Below are 12,048 nucleotides of genomic sequence, written 5' to 3'. Positions count from 1 at the left end.
TCTATGGGCTTCCAAATATCACTTTGCCAATTCCACAAGAACTGTCTTAGCGAAAGGCTTCTTGAGGGGAAAGCTGTAACTCTGTGAGATGATTTCACAGAACACAAAGAAGTTTCTCAGAAAGCTTCTTTCTCTTTGTTATCGGAGATTATTTCCTTTGGCCCTATAGTCTTCAATGGGATCCGAAATATCTGTTCTCAGTTTCCACAGAAATAAGGCTAGCAAAGAGATCCACGAAATACAGATGTAACTCTGTGAGATGAATTAACAGAACACTAAGCAGTTTCTCAGAAAGCTTCTTTCCAGATTTCATCTGAGGATATTTCCTTTTTCACCATAGCCCTCTATGGGCTTCCAAATATCACTTTGCCAATTCCACAAGAACTGTCTTAGCGAAAGGCTTCTTGAGGGGAAAGCTGTAACTCTGTGAGATGATTTCACAGAACACAAAGAAGTTTCTCAGAAAGCTTCTTTCTCTTTGTTATCGGAGGATATTTCCTTTGGCCCTATAGTCTTCAAAGGGATCCGAAATATCTGTTCTCTGATTCCACAGAAATAAGGCTAGCAAAGAGATCCACGACATACAGATGTAATTCTGTGGATGTATTAACAGAACACTCAGCAGTTTCTCAGAAAGCTTCCTTCCAGATTTCATCTGAGGATATTTCCTTTTTCACCATAGCCCTCTATGGGCTTCCAAATATCACTTTGCCAATTCCACAAGAACTGTCTTAGCGAAAGGCTTCTTGAGGGGAAAGCTGTAACTCTGTGAGATGATTTCACAGAACAGAAAGAAGTTTCTCAGAAAGCTTCTTTCTCTTTGTTATCGGAGGTTATTTCCTTTGGCCCTATAGTGTTCAATGGGATCCGAAATATCTGTTCTCAGATTCCACAGAAATAAGTCTAGCAAAGAGATCCACGAAATACAGATGTAACTCTGTGAGATGAATTAACAGAACACTCAGCAGTTTCTCAGAAAGCTTCTTTCCAGATTTCACGTGAGGATATTTCCTTTTTCATCATAGCCCTCTATGGGCTTCCAACTATCACTTTGCCAATTCCACGAAAACTGTCTTAGCGAAAGGCTTCTTGAGGGGAAAGCTGTAACTCTGTGAGATGATTTTACAGAACACAAAGAAGTTTCTCAGAAAGCTTCTTTCTCTTTGTTATCGGAGGATATTTCCTTTGGCCCTATAGTCTTCAATGGGATCCGAATTATCTGTTCTCAGATTCCACAGAAATAAGGCTAGCAAAAAGATCCACGAAATACAGATGTAACTCTGTGAGATGAATTAACAGAACACTCAGCAGTTTCTCAGAAAGCTTCCTTCCAGATTTCATCTGAGGATATTTCCTTTTTCACCATAGCCCTCTATGGGCTTCCAAATATCACTTTGCCAATTCCACAAGAACTGTCTTAGCGAAAGGCTTCTTGAGGGGAAAGCTGTAACTCTGTGAGATGATTTCACAGAACAAAAAGAAGTTTCTCAGAAAGCTTCTTTCTCTTTGTTATCGGAGGTTATTTCCTTTGGCCCTATAGTCTTCAACGGGATCCGAAATATCTGTTCTCAGATTCCACAGAAATACGGCTAGCAAAGAGATCCACGAAATACAGATGTAACTCTGTGAGATGAATTAACAGAACACTCAGCAGTTTCTCAGAAAGCTTCTTTCCAGATTTCATGTGAGGATATTTCCTTTTTCACCATAGCCCTCTATGGGCTTCCAAATATCACTTTGCCAATTCCACGAAAACTGTCTTAGCGAAAGGCTTCTTGAGGGGGAAGCTGTAACTCTGTGAGATGATTTCACAGAACACAAAGAAGTTTCTCAGAAAGCTTCTTTCTCTTTGTTATCGGAGGATATTTCCTTTGGCCCTATAGTCTTCAAAGGGATCCGAAATATCTGTTCTCAGATTCCACAGAAATAAACCTAGCAAAGAGATCCACGAAATACAGATGTAACTCTGTGAGATGAATTAACAGAACACTAAGCAGTTTCACAGAAAGCTTCATTCCAGATTTCATCTGAGGATATTTCCTTTTTCACCATAGCCCTCTATGGGCTTCCAAATATCACTTTGCCAATTCCACAAGAACTGTCTTAGCGAAAGGCTTCTTGAGGGGAAAGCTGTAACTCTGTGAGATGATTTCACAGAACACAAAGAAGTTTCTCAGAAAGCTTCTTTCTCTTTGTTATCGGAGGATATTTCCTTTGGCCCTATAGTCTTCAATGGGATCCGAAATATCTGTTCTCAGATTCCACAGAAATAAGGCTAGCAAAGAGATCCACGACATACAGATGTAACTCTGTGAGATGAATTAACAGAACACTCAGCAGTTTCTCAGAAAGCTTCCTTCCAGATTTCATCTGAGGATATTTCCTTTTTCACCATAGCCCTCTATGGGCTTCCAAATATCACTTTGCCAATTCCACAAGAACTGTCTTAGCGAAAGGCTTCTTGAGGGGAAAGCTGTAACTCTGTGAGATGATTTCACAGAACACAAAGAAGTTTCTCAGAAAGCTTCTTTCTCTTTGTTATCGGAGGATATTTCCTTTGGCCCTATAGTCTTCAATGGGATCCGAAATATCTGTTCTCAGATTCCACAGAAATAAGGCTAGCAAAGAGACCCACGACATACAGATGTAACTCTGTGAGATGAATTAACAGAACACTCAGCAGTATCTCAGAAAGCTTCCTTCCAGATTTCATCTGAGGATATTTCCTTTTTCACCATAGCCCTCTATGGGCTTCCAAATATCACTTTGCCAATTCCACAAGAACTGTCTTAGCGAAAGGCTTCTTGAGGGGAAAGCTGTAACTCTGTGAGATGATTTCAGAGAACACAAAGAAGTTTCTCAGAAAGCTTCTTTGTCTTTGTTATCGGAGATTATTTCCTTTGGCCCTATAGTCTTCAATGGGATCCGAAATATCTGTTCTCAGTTTCCACAGAAATAAGGCTAGCAAAGAGATCCACGAAATACAGATGTAACTCTGTGAGATGAATTAACAGAACACTAGGCAGTTTCTCAGAAAGCTTCTTTCCAGATTTCATCTGAGGATATTTCCTTTTTCACCATAGCCCTCTATGGGCTTCCAAATATCACTTTGCCAATTCCACAAGAACTGTCTTAGCGAAAGGCTTCTTGAGGGGAAAGCTGTAACTCTGTGAGATGATTTCACAGAACACAAAGAAGTTTCTCAGAAAGCTTCTTTCTCTTTGTTATCGGAGGATATTTCCTTTGGCCCTATAGTCTTCAAAGGGATCCGAAATATCTGTTCTCAGATTCCACAGAAATAAGTCTAGCAAAGAGATCCACGAAATACAGATGTAACTCTGTGAGATGAATTAACAGAACACTCAGCAGTTTCACAGAAAGCTTCTTTCCAGATTTCATCTGAGGATATTTCCTTTTTCAGCATAGCCCTCTAAGGGCTTCCAAATATCACTTTGCCAATTCCACAAGAACTGTCTTAGCGAAAGGCTTCTTGAGGGGAAAGCTGTAACTCTGTGAGATGATTTCACAGAACACAAAGAAGTTTCTCAGAAAGCTTCTTTCTCTTTGTTATCGGAGGATATTTCCTTTGGCCCTATAGTCTTCAAAGGGATCCGAAATATCTGTTCTCAGATTCCACAGAAATAAGTCTAGCAAAGAGATCCACGACATACAGATGTAATTCTGTGGATGTATTAACAGAACACTCAGCAGTTTCTCAGAAAGCTTCCTTCCAGATTTCATCTGAGGATATTTCCTTTTTCACCATAGCCCTCTATGGGCTTCCAAATATCACTTTGCCAATTCCACAAGAACTGTCTTAGCGAAAGGCTTCTTGAGGGGAAAGCTGTAACTCTGTGAGATGATTTCACAGAACAGAAAGAAGTTTCTCAGAAAGCTTCTTTCTCTTTTTTATCGGAGGTTATTTCCTTTGGCCCTATAGTGTTCAATGGGATCCGAAATATCTGTTCTGAGTTTCCACAGAAATAAACCTAGCAAAGAGATCCACGAAATACAGATGTAACTCTGTGAGATGAATTAACAGAACACTAAGCAGTTTCACAGAAAGCTTCATTCCAGATTTCATCTGAGGATATTTCCTTTTTCACCATAGCCCTCTATGGGCTTCCAAATATCACTTTGCCAATTCCACGAGAACTGTCTTAGCGAAAGGCTTCTTGAGGGGAAAGCTGTAACTCTGTGAGATGATTTCACAGAACACAAAGAAGTTTCTCAGAAAGCTTCTTTCTCTTTGTTATCGGAGGATATTTCCTTTGGCCCTATAGTCTTCAATGGGATCCGAAATATCTGTTCTCAGATTCCACAGAAATAAGGCTAGCAAAGAGATCCACGACATACAGATGTAACTCTGTGAGATGAATTAACAGAACACTCAGCAGTTTCTCAGAAAGCTTCCTTCCAGATTTCATCTGAGGATATTTCCTTTTTCACCATAGCCCTCTATGGGCTTCCAAATATCACTTTGCCAATTCCACAAGAACTGTCTTAGCGAAAGGCTTCTTGAGGGGAAAGCTGTAACTCTGTGAGATGATTTCACAGAACACAAAGAAGTTTCTCAGAAAGCTTCTTTCTCTTTGTTATCGGAGGATATTTCCTTTGGCCCTATAGTCTTCAATGGGATCCGAAATATCTGTTCTCAGATTCCACAGAAATAAGGCTAGCAAAAAGATCCACGACATACAGATGTAACTCTGTGAGATGAATTAACAGAACACTCAGCACTTTCTCAGAAAGCTTCCTTCCAGATTTCATCTGAGGATATTTCCTTTTTCACCATAGCCCTCTATGGGCTTCCAAATATCACTTTGCCAATTCCACAAGAACTGTCTTAGCGAAAGGCTTCTTGAGGGGAAAGCTGTAACTCTGTGAGATGATTTCACAGAACACAAAGAAGTTTCTCAGAAAGCTTCTTTGTCTTTGTTATCGGAGATTATTTCCTTTGGCCCTATAGTCTTCAAAGGGATCCGAAATATCTGTTCTCAGTTTCCACAGAAATAAGGCTAGCAAAGAGATCCACGAAATACAGATGTAACTCTGTGAGATGAATTAACAGAACACTAAGCAGTTTCTCAGAAAGCTTCTTTCCAGATTTCATCTGAGGATATTTCCTTTTTCACCATAGCCCTCTATGGGCTTCCAAATATCACTTTGCCAATTCCACAAGAACTGTCTTAGCGAAAGGCTTCTTGAGGGGTAAGCTGTAACTCTGTGAGATGATTTCACAGAACACAAAGAAGTTTCTCAGAAAGCTTCTTTCTCTTTGTTATCGAAGGATATTTCGTTTGGCCCTATAGTCTTCAAAGGGATCCGAAATATCTGTTCTCAGATTCCACAGAAATAAGTCTAGCAAAGAGATCCACGAAATACAGATGTAACTCTGTGAGATGAATTAACAGAACACTCAGCAGTTTCACAGAAAGCTTCTTTCCAGATTTCATCTGAGGATATTTCCTTTTTCAGCATAGCCCTCTAAGGGCTTCCAAATATCACTTTGCCAATTCCACAAGAACTGTCTTAGTGAAAGGCTTCTTGAGGGGAAAGCTGTAACTCTGTGAGATGATTTCACAGAACACAAAGAAGTTTCTCAGAAAGCTTCTTTCTCTTTGTTATCGGAGGATATTTCCTTTGGCCCTATAGTCTTCAAAGGGATCCGAAATATCTGTTCTCAGATTCCACAGAAATAAGGCTAGCAAAGAGATCCACGACATACAGATGTAATTCTGTGAGATATATTAACAGAACACTCAGCAGTTTCTCAGAAAGCTTCCTTCCAGATTTCATCTGAGATTATTTCCTTTTTCACCATAGCCCTCTATGGGCTTCCAAATATCACTTTGCCAATTCCACAAGAACTGTCTTAGCGAAAGGCTTCTTGAGGGGAAAGCTGTAACTCTGTGAGATGATTTCACAGAACACAAAGAAGTTTCTCAGAAAGCTTCTTTCTCTTTGTTATCGGAGGTTATTTCCTTTGGCCCTATAGTGTTCAATGGGATCCGAAATATCTGTTCTCAGATTCCACAGAAATAAGTCTAGCAAAGAGATCCACGAAATACAGATGTAACTCTGTGAGATGAATTAACAGAACACTCAGCAGTTTCTCAGAAAGCTTCTTTCCAGATTTCACGTGCGGATATTTCCTTTTTCACCATAGCCCTCTATGGGCTTCCAAATATCACTTTGCCAATTCCACGAAAACTGTCTTAGCAAAAGGCTTCTTGAGGGGAAAGCTGTAACTCTGTGAGATGATTTCACAGAACACAAAGAAGTTTCTCAGAAAGCTTCTTTCTCTTTGTTATCGGAGGATATTTCCTTTGGCCCTATAGTCTTCAATGGGATCCGAAATATCTGTTCTCAGATTCCACAGAAATAAGGCTAGCAAAGAGATCCACGACATACAGATGTAACTCTGTGAGATGAATTAACAGAACACTCAGCAGTTTCTCAGAAAGCTTCCTTCCAGATTTCATCTGAGGATATTTCCTTTTTCACCATAGCCCTCTATGGGCTTCCAAATATCACTTTGCCAATTCCACAAGAACTGTCTTAGCGAAAGGCTTCTTGAGGGGAAAGCTGTAACTCTGTGAGATGATTTCACAGAACACAAAGAAGTTTCTCAGAAAGCTTCTTTCTCTTTGTTATCGGAGGATATTTCCTTTGGCCCTATAGTCTTCAATGGGATCCGAAATATCTGTTCTCAGATTCCACAGAAATAAGGCTAGCAAAAAGATCCACGACATACAGATGTAACTCTGTGAGATGAATTAACAGAACACTCAGCACTTTCTCAGAAAGCTTCCTTCCAGATTTCATCTGAGGATATTTCCTTTTTCACCATAGCCCTCTATGGGCTTCCAAATATCACTTTGCCAATTCCACAAGAACTGTCTTAGCGAAAGGCTTCTTGAGGGGAAAGCTGTAACTCTGTGAGATGATTTCACAGAACACAAAGAAGTTTCTCAGAAAGCTTCTTTCTCTTTGTTATCAGAGATTTTTTCCTTTAGCCCTATAGTCTTCAAAGGGATCCGAAATAACTGTTCTCAGATTCCACAGAAATAAGTCTAGCAAAGAGATACACGAAATACAGATGTAACTCTGTGAGATGAATTAACAGAACACTCAGCAGTTTCTCAGAAAGCTTCTTTCCAGATTTCATCTGAGGATATTTCCTTTTTCACCATAGCCCTCTATGGGCTTCCAAATATCACTTTGCCAATTCCACAAGAACTGTCTTAGCGAAAGGCTTCTTGAGGGGAAAGCTGTAACTCTGTGAGATGATTTCACAGAACACAAAGAAGTTTCTCAGAAAGCTTCTTTCTCTTTGTTATCGGAGGATATTTCCTTTAGCCCTAGAGTCTTCAACAGGATCCGAAATATCTGTTCTCAGATTCCACAGAAATAAGTCTAGCAAAGAGATCCACGAAATACAGATGTACCTCTGTGAGATGAATTAATAGAACACTCAGCAGTTTCTCAGAAAGCTTCTTTCCAGATTTCATCTGAGGATATTTCCTTTTTCACCATGGACCCCTAAGGGCTTCCAAATATCTCTTTGCCAATTCCACAAGAACTGTCTTAGCGAAAGGCTTCTTGAGGGGAAAGCTGTAACTCTGTGAGATGATTTCACAGAACAGAAAGAAGTTTCTCAGAAAGCTTCTTTCTCTTTGTTATCGGAGGTTATTTCCTTTGGCCCTATAGTGTTCAATGGGATCCGAAATATCTGTTCTCAGATTCCACAGAAATAAGTCTAGCAAAGAGATCCACGAAATACAGATGTAACTCTGTGAGATGAATGAACAGAACACTCAGCAGTTTCTCAGAAAGCTTCTTTCCAGATTTCACGTGAGGATATTTCCTTTTTCACCATAGCCCTCTATGGGCTTCCAAATATCACTTTGCCAATTCCACGAAAACTGTCTTAGCGAAAGGCTTCTTGAGGGGAAAGCTGTAACTCTGTGAGATGATTTTACAGAACACAAAGAAGTTTCTCAGAAAGCTTCTTTCTCTTTGTTATCGGAGGATATTTCCTTTGGCCCTATAGTCTTCAATGGGATCCGAATTATCTGTTCTCAGATTCCACAGAAATAAGGCTAGCAAAAAGATCCACGACATACAGATGTAACTCTGTGAGATGAATTAACAGAACACTCAGCAGTTTCTCAGAAAGCTTCCTTCCAGATTTCATCTGAGGATATTTCCTTTTTCACCATAGCCCTCTATGGGCTTCCAAATATCACTTTGCCAATTCCACAAGAACTGTCTTAGCGAAAGGCTTCTTGAGGGGAAAGCTGTAACTCTGTGAGATGATTTCACAGAACACAAAGAAGTTTCTCAGAAAGCTTCTTTGTCTTTGTTATCGGAGATTATTTCCTTTGGCCCTATAGTCTTCAATGGGATCCGAAATATCTGTTCTCAGTTTCCACAGAAATAAGGCTAGCAACGAGATCCACGAAATACAGATGTAACTCTGTGAGATGAATTAACAGAACACTAAGCAGTTTCTCAGAAAGCTTCTTTCCAGATTTCATCTGAGGATATTTCCTTTTTCACCATAGCCCTCTATGGGCTTCCAAATATCACTTTGCCAATTCCACAAGAACTGTCTTAGCGAAAGGCTTCTTGAGGGGAAAGCTGTAACTCTGTGAGATGATTTCACAGAACACAAAGAAGTTTCTCAGAAAGCTTCTTTCTCTTTGTTATCGGAGGATATTTCCTTTGGCCCTATAGTCTTCAAAGGGATCCGAAATATCTGTTCTCAGATTCCACAGAAATAAGTCTAGCAAAGAGATCCACGAAATACAGATGTAACTCTGTGAGATGAATTAACAGAACACTCAGCAGTTTCACAGAAAGCTTCATTCCAGATTTCATCTGAGGATATTTCCTTTTTCAGCATAGCCCTCTAAGGGCTTCCAAATATCACTTTGCCAATTCCACAAGAACTGTCTTAGCGAAAGGCTTCTTGAGGGGAAAGCTGTAACTCTGTGAGATGATTTCACAGAAAACAAAGAAGTTTCTCAGAAAGCTTCTTTCTCTTTGTTATCGGAGGATATTTCCTTTGGCCCTATAGTCTTCAAAGGGATCCGAAATATCTGTTCTCAGATTCCACAGAAATAAGGCTAGCAAAGAGATCCACGACATACAGATGTAATTCTGTGAGATGTATTAACAGAACACTCAGCAGTTTCTCAGAAAGCTTCCTTCCAGATTTCATCTGAGGATATTTCCTTTTTCACCGTCGCCCTCTATGGGCTTCCAAATATCACTTTGCCAATTCCACAAGAACTGTCTTAGCGAAAGGCTTCTTGAGGGGAAAGCTGTAACTCTGTGAGATGATTTCACAGAACACAAAGAAGTTTCTCAGAAAGCTTCTTTCTCTTTGTTATCGGAGGTTATTTCCTTTGGCCCTATAGTGTTCAATGGGATCCGAAATATCTGTTCTCAGATTCCACAGAAATAAGTCTAGCAAAGAGATCCACGAAATACAGATGTAACTCTGTGAGATGAATTAACAGAAAACTCAGCAGTTTCTCAGAAAGCTTCTTTCCAGATTTCACGTGAGGATATTTCCTTTTTCACCATAGCCCTCTATGGGCTTCCAAATATCACTTTGCCAATTCCACGAAAACTGTCTTAGCGAAAGGCTTCTTGAGGGGAAAGCTGTAACTCTGTGAGATGATTTTACAGAACACAAAGAAGTTTCTCAGAAAGCTTCTTTCTCTTTGTTATCGGAGGATATTTCCTTTGGCCCTATAGTCTTCAATGGGATCCGAATTATCTGTTCTCAGATTCCACAGAAATAAGGCTAGCAAAAAGATCCACGACATACAGATGTAACTCTGTGAGATGAATTAACAGAACACTCAGCAGTTTCTCAGAAAGCTTCCTTCCAGATTTCATCTGAGGATATTTCCTTTTTCACCATAGCCCTCTATGGGCTTCCAAATATCACTTTGCCAATTCCACAAGAACTGTCTTAGCGAAAGGCTTCTTGAGGGGAAAGCTGTAACTCTGTGACATGATTTCACAGAACACAAAGAAGTTTCTCAGAAAGCTTCTTTCTCTTTGTTATCAGAGATTTTTTCCTTTAGCCCTATAGTCTTCAAAGGGATCCGAAATAACTGTTCTCAGATTCCACAGAAATAAGTCTAGCAAAGAGATCCACGAAATACAGATGTAACTCTGTGAGATGAATTAACAGAACACTCAGCAGTTTCTCAGAAAGCTTCTTTCCAGATTTCATCTGAGGATATTTCCTTTTTCACCATAGCCATCTATGGGCTTCCAAATATCACTTTGCCAATTCCACAAGAACTGTCTTAGCGAAAGGCTTCTTGAGGGGGAAGCTGTAACTCTGTGAGATGATTTCACAGAACACAAAGAAGTTTCTCAGAAATCTTCTTTCTCTTTGTTATCGGAGGATATTTCCTTTGGCCCTATAGTCTTCAACAGGATCCGAAATATCTGTTCTCAGATTCCACAGAAATAAGTCTAGCAAAGAGATCCACGAAATACATATGCAACTCTGTGAGATGAATTAACAGAACACTAAGCAGTTTCTCAGAAATCTTCTTTCCAGATTTCATCTGAGGATATTTCCTATTTCACCATAGCCCTCTATGGGCTTCCAAATATCACTTTGCCAATTCCACAAGAACTGTCTTAGCGAAAGGCTTCTTGAGGGGAAAGCTGTAACTCTGTGAGATGATTTCACACAACACAAAGAAGTTTCTCCGAAAGCTTCTTTCTCTTTGTTATCGGAGGATATTTCCTTTAGCCCTATAGTCTTCAAAGGGATCCGAAATATCTGTTCTCAGATTCCACAGAAATAAGGCTAGCAAAGAGATCCACGAAATACAGATGTAACTCTGTGAGATGAATTAACAGAACACTCAGCAGTTTCTCAGAAAGCTTCCTTCCAGATTTCATCTGAGGATATTTCCTTTTTCACAATAGCCCTCTATGGGCTTCCAAATATCACTTTGCCAATTCCACGAAAACTGTCTTAGCGAAAGTCTTCTTGAGGGGAAAGCTGTAACTCTGTGAGATGATTTCACAGAACACAAAGAAGTTTCTCAGAAAGCTTCTTTCTCTTTGTTATCGGAGGATATTTCCTTTGGCCCTATAGTCTTCAATGGGATCCGAAATATCTGTTCTCAGATTCCACAGAAATAAGGCTAGCAAAGAGATCCACGACATACAGATGTAACTCTGTGAGATGAATTAACAGAACACTCAGCCGTTTCTCAGAAAGCTTCTTTCTCTTTGTTATCGGAGATTATTTCCTTTGGCCATAAAGTCTTCAAAGGGATCCGAATTATCTCTTCTCAGATTCCACAGAAATAAGGCTAGCAAAGAGATCCACGAAATACAGATGTAACTCTGTGAGATGAATTAACAGAACACTCAGCAGTTTCTCAGAAAGCTTCCTTCCAGATTTCATCTGAGGATATTTCCTTTTTCACCGTAGCCCTCTGTGGGCTTACAAATATCGCTTTGCCAATTCCACAAGAACTGTCTGAGCGAAAGGCTTCTTGAGGGGAAAGCTGTAACTCTGTGAGATGATTTCACAGAACACAAAGAAGTTTCTCAGAAAGTTTCTTTCTCTTTGTTATCGGAGATTATTTCCTTTGGCCCTATAGTCTTCAATGGGATCCGAAATATCTGTTCTCAGTTTCCACAGAAATAAGGCTAGCAAAGAGATCCACGAAATACAGATGTAACTCTGTGAGATGAATTAACAGAACACTAAGCAGTTTCTCAGAAAGCTTCTTTCCAGATTTCATCTGAGGATATTTCCTTTTTCACCATAGCCCTCTATGGGCTTCCAAATATCACTTTGCCAATTCCACAAAAACTGTCTTAGCGAAAGGCTTCTTGAGGGGAAAGCTGTAACTCTGTGAGATGATTTCACAGAACACAAAGAAGTTTCTCAGAAAGCTTCTTTCTCTTTGTTATCGGAGGATATTTCCTTTAGCCCTAGAGTCTTCAACAGGATCCGAAATATCTGTTCTCAGATTCCACAGAAATAAA

The sequence above is a fragment of the Macaca nemestrina genome, chromosome 20 (genome assembly GCF_043159975.1).
Source record: "Macaca nemestrina isolate mMacNem1 chromosome 20, mMacNem.hap1, whole genome shotgun sequence".
In the NCBI taxonomy this organism is placed as follows: domain Eukaryota; kingdom Metazoa; phylum Chordata; class Mammalia; order Primates; family Cercopithecidae; genus Macaca; species Macaca nemestrina.
The sequence above is the reverse complement of the archived record's forward strand: the minus strand, read 5'-3'. Positions refer to the sequence as shown.